Below are 13,172 nucleotides of genomic sequence, written 5' to 3' on the forward strand. Positions count from 1 at the left end.
GTTGATTTCTTCCTCCACAATAACACCCCCCCCCCCGCCCCTTCACTTTCTCTCCCCTCTATAAGCAATATATTTTTTTTTGATGTTTCCTCGAAATGCTGTCTACAAGCTTGTTATATTGTCTTAGGGCCTATTTGGTTATATGAATTCAAAATTTTTAAATCTCTGGATTCACGAATGTGAGATTTATACCTGTTTGGTTGTGAAAATTACTGGATTCATGAAATCTAGAGATTCATTTTTTTACACTAAAAACGTGAATCTATAGATTTATGGGTATGGGGTGAAATCCAGAGATTTTCGCTCTACTATAAAAGCGCTAAACATTTGCACATTCACAAATATCACAAATGAATCCACAAATTTCATTCAATAGATCCGGGTTAACCAAACAGTTAATTTTATGAATTGTTACTCCATAGACTTGAAATCTCTAGATATTCGGAATCTCCAGGCTCATGTAACCAAATATGCCCTTAAAATGTTATGTATGTACTGACTCACCTTCTTGTAGTCATTTTCTTTATATATGTTTGGATGTTAGTAGTTTTTCCCCCCTACTCTTGAATAAGTTGCAAAAACTGTGGAAAAAGTTCAAAATATCAAGTTCATTCATTGCCCAATCCATTCAGCCACGAACTTCATTTGTAACCCCGGCAAGGCAAAGCAGAAGTAGAGCATAAACAAAAAGGAGAATTTTTGTAATCTTAACCATACAAAGTTACTGATTCTAGTAATTAAACTTTGACAGAAACAGATTTCTGCTGGTCAGGCATGCCTGCACCAGCTTTGTGGGGGAGTTTGGAGGGCACTTTCTTGAGTGTTTTTGGGTTTTTTGTTTTTCTAGTGTTTTTATTTCATCAGTGAATTTTTTAAAAATTGGAAATTTTTGTTTCACAAGATATTCAAATTATTGGCTTTATTGATGGTGTTGATTTGTGCATTTGATTAGGGTTGTATAGATAAGCTCTTGTAGCGAAAAAGTTGAGATATTTGAAATAGATCTAATGTCAAGCTAGAGCTGGTATATATATATATATATATATATATATATATATATATATATATATAGAATAGTGTCACCGAGATTAAGAACAAACTGTAAAGTCACACAAGACTAACGGCAATACCGCAAAATCAGAAGAGATAAGGGGGCAAATTAAGGATTATGAATTATCTAACCATGATCGAACAAAATTAGTTAATGACGTGCACTGTTTGTAAATTTAATAGACATTTGAGAAGGGATGTGTTTGTGAAATTAAAAGTAACTACAAGCGCACGGTATCGTATAGCTAACGGGTCGATCTCAAGGAGATATACCACTTTAGAATTAACTTCGTAATAATAATGCAAGAGTGCAATGATTAAAATTTGTTAATTACTTAATTAAACTAAACGAATGGTCCTAATCCATACATCTAATATGATCGAATTGAAACGAAAATTAAAGCAAGCATAATCAACGCATAATTAACAAAGGCAGAAAAAATGCAAATAATAAATAAATAAAAATAAAAGGGAAGTGATCCGAGTGTCAGCTCTGGATCTAGGGAAGGAAAGTATAATTATAATGACTTTGACCGTGGACCCTTTGCCGTAAGCTACAGTCCACCGATCGGATGAACGGATATAGAGAACAAGAAATTGTAGAAAGGAAATAATCAAAGTAGTAAAAGTAAAATTAAAATTTTAACCAAAGAGAGACACGACTGTAGATATCTCTGATCAAGGATCCAGGGGAAGGGAGAACAATAAATAAATTGTTAAGGAAACTAACCTAATGCAACGGAATAACAACAATAATGGAAGAGAAGAAAAGTAATCACATCCACAAGACAGAGATTTACTTGGTTCGGTTTTTCGACCTACGTCCAAGGATGAGATGAGCTCTCACCAAGCTCATGCAATCTTCAAATAGCCAGATCAAGTTACAGCCCTAATCAAGACAAGAAGACTCTATACATGGACCAAAGAGAACATACAAGACTTGGAATGACCACACCTGTAACCAGCACAATTGAACCGAAGCTTTCCTCTTTCCTGCGCAAGCCAAGAACACCTCTGTACAGTGCCTTCAACGCATACAATAGCTGAAGCTATTATCCAATAGTATAGCATGAATTTTGAAGAGAATCTAGAGCATAACCAGAGCAAACCCTCAAGAACCGAGAGTCATATGCTAGCAGAACATCAGAGAACCGAGAGCCAGAGAGAAGAAGAGAGAGAGGAGAGAATGAGAGCTGAGAGAACCAATTGATCGAATGAGGTAGCCAAACCCTAACCCCAAATGAAATATACAAATACAAATAGGAAAAGACAACCCTGCCCTTGAAACAAATCAATAAGACAGCCTAGTCCTAACTGTGACACCCAGCCTAAATCTAGCCCGGAAACCCGATGTGTTTTGGGTGAAGTCGGGTTTTGTTTAATGTTGACTTTGAAGTTTGACCGTGATTTCAGTTTTACTATCTTTGAAAATCTTAGGAAGATGTCTTTGTGGGCCATCTCAGTAGAAGATATGGTGTTTGACCCAAAATTGATGATGGTGTTTCCTTATGGAAATCTTATTTGATTTGGTGTTGAACTATTTATTTGTGAAGAAGAGCTTAGTTGGACCTGTTTTGAAGACTTCCCTCCATACTAGGTAAGTAGTATGATGTGTTGAAAGAAGCCCATCCAAAAATATTGAAGTTAGGCCCATTAAATCCCTATTTTTGAATAAGCTGTCTAGGCAGTGGCATTTTGGTAAATATCTGTTTTAAAGGTTTTCAAAAGCTTTATTTCTTTTAATTTCGTGGTAAACTATTCCCATTATGTTTCTAAACCTCTTGATAGTGTGGGATCGACCTTTGAACTTCCTCTTTGGCAACCAATCAACCAACAGGGTCAGTTTGGTCAGTTCGGTGAAACCCTAGTAACTCTTGAACTCTTTGTGCTATTTAAAAGGGGGAACTCCATGTGTTTCACTCTCAATCTGTTTCTAAGTCTTTGGAGAACGTGGGAAGATCCCTAGATCCTCTCCTTCGAAGCCAAGGAAGATCCTCAAGCAACTGTTCAAGTTTCTTCAGCGGTTTCTCTTCTAAAAGGTTGGTATGCAATTCGTTTCTTCTTTAATTCATTCTTTCTTCTCTACTTCTGATTTTCTGATCATGAGAAGGGTATTACACTGCTGTAATAACCTCTTCTTTAATTCTTTTAGCCCTAGAGTGAATCCCCCAATTCACTCTATGATCTTAAAGCCATATGGCGATGATCCTTGAATTTGATTCCACCAAAGCTCTTAATGATACTTTCCCTAATTTCCTACCTATCTTTATTATTATGGGGAAGGTCTCATATTATTACCATGACCTTCCCTTGTGTCCTCATGATTGAGGAGTTGATCCTTGTTTTTCTTTGGAACAATTGGCAACCCTTTTATTTTCTATTAATTCATTGGACCCTCCCCAAAACCTTTCTTGATTGTAAATTCCTTGCCCTAAGGGTGAATCTTTATTCTCCTTAGTCTTTTCGTGGGATACACGGATTCTTGTTAGTAAATCCCTAATTGTATGATTTGAATTTGTTTCCCTTCACTTTAATTGAGAACCTTATTTTCTCTCATTAGTAGACCCTTTCTAATTCCATTCTTTATTTTGAAATACTAATGAGATTTTCCTTTATCTATCTTGGGTTGTTTTTGTGAGAATTAATTATGGGTAACTCTCATGAGAGGTAACCAACTCTTATGAGAGGTAACCATATCTAAAAACCCTATTGTTCTTTTATTTGTTGGAAACTTCCCAACACTTTTTCAGATTGTGCATTCTTTGTTTCTCTTTCCCTTGGGTGATATTTGTGTTAACCTAAACTTGATCACTATATTTTCTTCATGATCCATGTTTAACCTAATTAGGATTTCTAATTATTCTTTCTTCGTTCTTGTTCTTTTTGAGATCAGGAAGAAGATGATGCATTCTTGCAACCATCTATTCCATGATCTCATTCTATTCTTTGAGATCTATGATCATCATCATGATCTTAACCCTAGCTAATAGATTCTTGAAACCTTAACCCTAACCCTTGAATGATCTTTCTGGAAACCTCTTGTAACCTTCCATGTGCGGGAAACCTCATGGGTAATGTTTCTGTTAACATAAACTAGATTTCCTATGATTTCTTGTTATTTTCTTGATAACAATCATTCCCTCTCTTTCCCTGATCATAACCTTTTCATGAGCCATATGTTATGATGAAACCCTAACCTCTTTGTTACAAACCTATTATGATTGATTTTTCGGACTATGATCTCCCCCATGTCTTCATTTGGGGTTTGGTTGTACTTGGTCTTCAACCCCATGAGCAAAGCACCCTTGTATAGCAATATACTTGGGGGCGGTTACTAGTGGCGGTTGATTAAACCAAGCGACCTCCTTAAGCGACCGCCCGGTTCTGCTTTCGGGAAAATGCCCTATTTTGCCCCCTGTTCGTTATAAATAGCATCCCTCGCCCTATTAACGCATTATTATGTTCGGGATTGCTATTTTGGGCGATTAGGCGGCTGTGGAAACGTGCGGGATTCAGGTCTGAAGTGCTGTTAATGATATGAAACCTTTTCTCTTCTATTCTTGGTGATTCTTATTAAGGTAATGAATCTCCATCTTCTATTCTCTTCTTTTTAACCTCTGATTGATATGAACCCATCCCCATTTTGTTGGTGGTTACCCAATTGATTTGTTGTACTCCCTTTCCAATGTTCTTGATGAGATCCTGTCCAGAAACGAATCCCCGCATTTGTTTAATGGATGGATCCCATCAAGGGGAATGATTTGGGTAATAAATCTTTGTTAATTTTAGGGTTTCTTGTTACCCCCTTGTTCTAGACTTATTATGCTTGAATTTCGGACTAAGATCATCCCAAAACGGATTGAAATCGGATGATAAAAAGTCTGATTTTCGGAGTTGGAAAGCTGTCTGCGAACAGGGGCGGTCGCTTGTGGAGGTCGCTTAACTTAAGCAACCGCCACAAGCAACCGGCTGGTTTCCAGTAACTGTGTAGGTTTGATTTTTGAATTGTTTTGACTCTTGACTCTTATACATTCTTGTAACCCTATGCCTAGGTGTTCTCTGTTTCAAATAAAAGTCTTATAATAGTTTTTGGATTGCAAGTTAGAGGACTTCTACTAAATTACAGGTAAGGACATGCATTCTTATTTATATGCAATTACATATACATGATGATTCTGTTGTTCTATTTACTATTCTTTGATCATGTAACTTGCTGTAATTGTATAAAGTATGTGAATCTTATTGTACACTTGCTGTTTGTGGTATTCATTGATGTACTTCATCTTTTATGATATTGCACAACTGTTCATGATATGATAAAGAGTGTTGTAGTGTGATTGAGATGGAAGGGGTATTCCATTGGGATATCTTGGCTTGGGATATCAAAAGGCTGTGGAATGGGACACATGCCTGCTGATGTCTCCAGCACTATCATGATTACTGGATGATATACTTAGGAGTGTCTAGAATTGCATGGCTAGGTACCCCACATGCTATTACCCTTTCGGCAGGGGAATTGAAGCCGGGTGACCCGTGACAATGGTGACGTGACTATGTTTCATCCAACAGCGGTAATCAGTCCGTGCGGAGACTCAGTGGTCCACTATTGGTCATGTAATGGTAGGGTTGCATATGTTAGGGTTGGGCTCATGGACGTCCAAGGAGCGGACCGGGTGTCGCGAGGAGTCATGAGAGCATCCGCCCCAATAATATGTGGATGACCATAGGGTTAAGGAGTGGAGTCCAACAGAGGTAGCCAGTCCGTGAGGATTCTCACTCCTAGGTTGCGAAGGATACTGAACCGAGTTGTTTGGTGCCATAGGGGAAGTATCTGGACTTCATATAGTATGTTACCATTATGACCTTGCATTGGATTAGAAACCCCGACATGCGCCAGTACTCATTGCCAATGGTTGTGGTGAGAGAGTGTTGACTTAACCCCTTGCCACGGTTTGAGAGCCAGTGTGGACTTACCCCTTTGCCCGGGATCCCCTACAGAGGTAACCAGTCCTTGCCGGATCGAGTGATGAGACTTACCCAAAGGAGGGCTGGTGTATATCTTAAAGCATGTCAGCCATTAGAGACTTGCATAGTTAGATCTTAGTAGCATTCATATTTTCGCATACCATCCATATCATTTCATCTCGTGCATTCGTGGATTGTATTGACATATATATGAGAATTGCTTGTTCCTTAGCGAGTTCGTTGGAACTCATTCCTTTCATTGTATGTATTATATAAACTGTACAGATGGTTGCACAATGTCGGAAGTTGGAGATGATTCATATGAAAGAGCCTTCTCGTTTGAAGCTGATGTGAGACAGACAGTGGTACATGGACTTGCAGAGCATGAAGCCTCATGAAGATGAAGATTATTTAGTTATTCTTTTTGCTTCCGCTGAACTCGATATTACATTTGATTCTTGATTCTTTCCTTTGATTATTTCTTGGATATTTATTGGAGTATTTGGACTCCTGTAACCTTTTTATTAATTATTGCACTATTCTTGCTCTTGATTACAGGTATTTGTATTTATTATTATTGATAGACTAAAACCATGGATCTTGTGACGGATCGCACCCACGGGTCGTCGGGCGGGTAACCGGGCCTGGCGGGCGGGGTGTGACACTAACAGCAAGCAAAAGGTCAAAAATACCCCTCCTTACAACATTCTCCACCTTGACTTAGCTATTTTGTCGATGCATAAACCTGGGAGAAAATACAACCCATCAAATAAAATATAAAACAATGTAAAACAAAATTATAGAGATATCAATTTCAATGAGTTTAAGGCAGATTTAAACTTATTAACAGGTACAACGTTAGTCATAACATCTGCAGGGTTAATGAAAGTATCTATCTTACACACATCAATTAAACTCTTAGCAATAATATCCCTAATAAAATGCAACTTTACATCAACATGCTTTGTTCTTTCATGAAACACACTGTTCCTAGCAAGACACAAAGCACTCTGGGAATCACAATAAACAAGAGAATGCAAGTCATGAAAACCAAGCTCCCCTAAAAGCCCCTTAAGCCACATGCATTCCTTCACAGCCTTAGACAAAGCAATGTACTCAGCCTCAGTGGTTGAAAGAGCCACCACATGTTGGAGGGTGGACTTCCAACTCACTAGATTCCCACCAAGAGTAAACAAGTATCCAGTAATGGGCCTTCTCTTATCCAAATCAGAGGCAAAATCTGAGTCACAATATCCAACAATGTCTAACTTATCAACACAAGAGTTATCATGAACAATTTTATAAGATGCAGAATTTTTCAGATATCTCAACAACCACATAACTGCATCCCAATGTGAATCACATGGCCTACTCATGTATCTACAAACAAGACCAACTGCATAAGCAATATCAGGCCTACAACAAACCATAGAATACATGAGACTACCAACACATTCTTGATATGATCTATTAGTTACAGCAGCAATAGAATCCATTCTAAGCTTGAAATGAGCACCAAGAGGAGTATTAACAGTCCTAATATTATCATGTCCAAACTTGTTAATAAGTTTATGAATATATCCAACCTGAGACAAGTTCAAAACACCACTAGGCCTATCTCTATGAATATCAATGCCAAGAATCCTTTTAGCAGCCCCTAAATCTTTCATTCAAACTCAGATTTCAACATAGACTTAAGCTTACAAATCTTAGATTTATCCTTTGATGCAATAAGCATGTCATCAACATAAAGTAAAAGATAAATGAAAGAATTAGTGCTAAACTCACAATAATAAATACAACTATCATAGGAGCTTCTCTTGTAACCATTCTTAAGCATGAATTCATCAAACCTTATATACCATTGCCTAGGAGATTGTTTCAAGCCATACAATGACCTTAACAATAAAGAGACCTTTGTCTCACTCCCCTTCACAACAAAGCCCTCAGGCTGAACCATATAAATATGCTCATCTAACTTACTATTCAAGAATGCAGTTTTCACATCTAATTGTTCAAGTTCAAGATCAAAGAGAGCAGTCAGGGCAAGAAGCACTCTAATAGAAGTATGTTTCACAACAGGTGAAAACACTTCATTATAATCAATTCCCTCAACTTGGGAATACCCCTTAGCTACAAGTCTTGCTTTATACCTAGGTTGTTCAACACCAGGAATACCAGCCTTAAATTTATAAACCCACTTGCAACCAATAAGTTTCTTTCCTTTGGGTCTATCTACAAGAGTCCAAGTCTAATTTTTCATTAAAGATTCCATTTCATCTTCCATGGCAACAAGCCAAAGCTTGCTATCCCCACATCCAAGAGACTCTTTATAAGTTCTAGGCTCACATCCCTCAAGCTGGTCAACTACATTTAAAGCATAAGAAATCAGATTTGGACTCCCATTAGAATCACACATATTAGCATATATAGAAGGTCTCTTTATCTCTCTTCTAGACCTATCTCTTGCCAATAAATAACCATCTAAAGGATCCTCATCTTTAAGCTCTTCTTTAATATCAAAAGAATCACTACCAACTTCTAAATCATCATCCTCAACCTTAGGATCAGATTCATCAACCATAGTTTTAGATTTATCCCCTAACTCCACCTCAAATATAGTCTTGTCTAGATCATTGGAGTTAGGTCTAACACTTGATGAATCAACTTTCAGAAATTCAAGTTCATTGAATTTAACATCTCTACTAATTACAATTTTCTTATCTTGTAAACACCAAAGTCTATATCCTTTAACACCTAAAGGATACCCTAGGAAGATACACTTCCTACCCCTAGGCTCAAGTTTACCCTTGTTTTGATGAACAAAACAAACACAACCAAAATGTTTCAACAAATTGTAATCAGTATGCACTTTACTCCACCTAAAATCAGGTGTTTCAAAATCAACAGAGGAACAAGGAGATTTATTAATGACATAACAAGCTGTACTAGCAGCTTTAGCCCAGAATTTCTTACTTAGGCCAGATTCTATCAACATGCATCTAACCCTATCCATGATTGTCCTATTCATCCTCTCAGCCACTCCAGTCTGCTGAGGAGTACAGGTGCATGTTCTATGTCTAGTAATATCATGTTCCTTACAAAAAATCAGAAACTTCTCATTCACAAATTTAAGACCATCATCAGTTCTAAGTTTCTTGATTTTCCTTTCAGTTTGATTTTCAACCAATACTTTCTACTCTAGGAACTTATCAAAGACAGCTGATTTATCCCTAAGAAAATACAGCCATGTCTTTCTAGAGTAATCATCAATAATAGACAAGAAATATTGGGCACCAGAAAGAGATAAAGGTACATGTGGACTTCCCCACAAATCAGAATGTATATATTCAAGTACATGAGAGGTCTTAAATGAAGAATGAGAGAATTTAGTCTTATTGAGCTTACCCATGGCACACACATTACAAAAAGTCAAAGAGCTAAATTTCTTAAGACTTATCTGGCCACTTTTATACAAGTGTCCAAGCCCCTTACTACTTATATGACCCAATCTCCTATGCCATAGCTCCACCTCACTAACAACCCTACTAGAGACTGATGCAGCCCCTAAAACCACACTTCCATTTAAGAAGTATAAACCATTCTTCAAATCAGCAGTTAGAATTACACTACTACCCCTCATAACCCTAAGAGAACCATCCCTAGAGGTATAATGAAACCCCCTAGCATCAAGCTAACTCAGGGACAGCAGGTTTCTCCTAAGTCCAGGTACATGTCTTACCTCCTTTAAGTCTCTAACAGTCCCATCATTCAATTTAAGTCTTATTGATCCAATTCCCATAACATCACAAGCATGATCATTACCCATTAATACTTTACCACTTCTAATAGACTCAAAAGTGATAAACCACTCCCTTCTAGGAGTCATATGAAAGGTACAGCCTGAATCTAAGATCCAAGCATCATGATCACTACAAGATGAAACCACTAGTGCATCACTAGTAACATCAGCCACATGTGTGGCCTCCATTCTCTCATTTCCATTCTAACTTTGCAACTTTTGAAATCTCTCTCTACAATACTTTCTTATGTGACCTTCCTTTTTACAATAATAACAAACCCTCTTGTTATTATAAGACTTTCCATTAAAATTCTGATTTGTATTAACATTAGTGTTCTTTGCAACAAACTTCTTCTTTTTCTTATTATTTTTGTTGAACTTTTTCTTAGTTTCATGCATGGTTTTATTATCAGAGTTAATATACAAGCCATCACTAACATGCTTTACCTTCCTCTCAGTTTTCAATTCTATATCCCTAATTTTCAATGCTTCCATCACATCATCAAGGGTTATAGATTGTTTACCATACTTAATAGCATTTTTAACACCAACATGAGAATCAGGCAAGGATTTCAACAATAGGACAACAAGTGTATTATCAGATAACTCTTCATCCAAATCAGCCAAATCACATGACAATTTATAAAAGTCTTCTACATTATCAGTTAAAGACTTAGAAGCATCCATCTTGAAACTAAACAATTGTTCTTTTAATAATGTAACACTAGGAATAGAAGCAGCCATATATAGTTGTTCAAGTTTAAGCCAAACCTGGGCAGCCGTCTTACACTCTCTTACCCTTCTCATTACGGTGTTACTCAAATGCAAAATGATAGTGCTATAGCACATATCTTGCATATCTTCCTTCTCTTCATCAGTCATGGACAAGGGAAGTTCTTTATCAGTCTTCAATGCCTTATGACATTTGTTTTGTACAAGAATAGCATGCATCCTATTCTTCCACACCATATAGTCCCCCTTACCATCAAATTTCTCCAACTCATACCGGGTAGGGGCCATGACAAACAAATGAAGAATATACAAGCAGATTGTATCTCAAACTAGTAACACAAGATATTATCACCTCTATCAAATTTCAGAATTTAAATAACCACAAAAACTGAAGTAATGATATATAATAATATCAGATTTAAACTAAGAGAAAAAGGGATAGAGATCTAGTGATTTAACAAATACAAGAATTCAATAATAATCTCTAAGAAATGTTAACAGTAACAAGTTAATAGAAAATCAGATTATATAATCTATATGCAACTATAACCAAAAAATCAAATCAAATTGAATTTCAGATTATAAAGTAAACTCTAACAGTAATTACATATATGCAATCTATTTAGCATAAAACCCCAATTTATTTTCAAAGAACCAAGGTAGCCGAACCACTTATTAAGTCAATCAGCAAAATTAGATTCTAATTTCAAACAATAAACTTGAGATATGATATGCAGACAGATCCAAACAGATAATAGATGCAAAGCCCTAACTCAATTTCAATAAACCCCCATGGCCGAACCAATACATAGGTTAAATTGTCAAATCAGAAATCGATTTCAATGAATTGAGAAGAGAGATTACACACAAACAACTTCAATTAATCAATTACAACAAAAGCCCCAACCTAATTTGGGTAAAACCCTAGATTAGGGTTTCGGCCAAGAATTAGGGTTTAACAGGAAAAGAAATTGAAGCAATAGAGATTCAAGAATCAATCAAATAATTAGCATACACGATTCAATGTTAACAGAAACACAAATCAACAACATAATCTAGGTTAACCAAAAGTTAACAGACTCAAGCAAGAAACGAAACAGGCTCTGATGCCAAAACTGTTAAGGAAACTAACCTAATGCAACGGAATAACAACAATAATGGAAGAGAAGAAAAGTAATCACATCCACAAGACAGAGATTTACTTGGTTCAGTCTTGACCTACGTCCAAGGATGAGATGAGCTCTCACCAAGCTCATGCAATCTTCAAATAGCCAGATCAAGTTACAGCCCTAATCAAGACAAGAAGACTCTATACATGGACCAAAGAGAACATACAAGACTTGGAATGACCACACCTGTAACCAGCACAATCGAACCGAAGCTTTCCTCTTTCCTGCGCAAGCCAAGAACACCTATGTACAGTGCCTTCAACGCATACAATAGCTGAAGCTATTATCCAATAGTATAGCATGAATCTTGAAGAGAATCTAGAGCATAACCAGAGCAAACCCTCAAGAACCGAGAGTCATATGCTAGCAGAACATCAGAGAACCGAGAGCCAAAGAGAAGAAGAGAGAGAGAGGAGAGAATGAGAGCTGAGAGAACCAATTGATCGAATGAGGTAGCCAAACCCTAACCCCAAATGAAATATACAAATACGAATAGGAAAAGACAACCCTGCCCTTGAAACAAATCAATAAGACAGCCTAGTCCTAACAGCAAGCAAAAGGTCAAAAATACCCCTCCTTACAACATAAATGCTGAAAGTAAATTGCAGAAAGTACATAATATAGCAATAAAAGTAAAATGAAAACCTTAATCAAAGAGAGGCACGACTGTAGGCGTCTCTGATCAAGGACCCAGGAGAAGGGAGAATAATAAATAAATGGTGAAAGTAAATCCTAAATTAAGAATATGGAGGGGTAGATAGAAGTGGGAATGGAGGGAGGAGAGAAGATTATTAAGAAGGTTACTTACTTGAGAATTGATCAAATGATTCGAATCTCAACCAACCCTAACAACCAGATCTAGATCTAGAATGATCTAGATCTGCAATTGCTAGACCCAGAGAAAAGCGAATCTTAAAACTTGAAACTTGAGTTGCATTACATAGAAAAATTAAACCTAAACATTCAATCTGTAAATTAAAATCTCACAAATGCAAGCAAAGAAAACTAGAGAAAGCCTAAATAAACTGAAGATAAAAGAAAATGTGTTCTCCCTTGATGGAGTCGGCTCTCCTTTTATAGAGTTTACATGGGATATGAATCTTGATAGAATTTGAATCAAACTCAGAATTTCTATCTGACTCAACCAATTAGGGTTTTGTCGTACTAATTGGCCTGACTTATAGAGATCAAATGCACAATTCCACCATTGGATTTGACGATCAAGAAATCGTGAAGCTCTCCTCAAAAAATCAGCTCGATCGGACACCGATGAATATTCGATGATGAGCTTGATCGAAATTGAACAGAGACATTCAAAAACGAGATTTTTCCTTCTTCCTTATCTAAATATAATTATTTTCCCCCAAATTTTCTTTCTTTAATAAAATTACAAATAGGAAATAAGATATTGAGGTATGCAATGACTCTTTTCTCCATTTGGACTCTCTCAATAA

Source organism: Hakea prostrata, chromosome 10, assembly GCF_041222555.1.
Source record: "Hakea prostrata isolate BN-2017 chromosome 10, UWA_Hpros_2, whole genome shotgun sequence".
Taxonomy (NCBI): Eukaryota; Viridiplantae; Streptophyta; class Magnoliopsida; order Proteales; family Proteaceae; genus Hakea; species Hakea prostrata.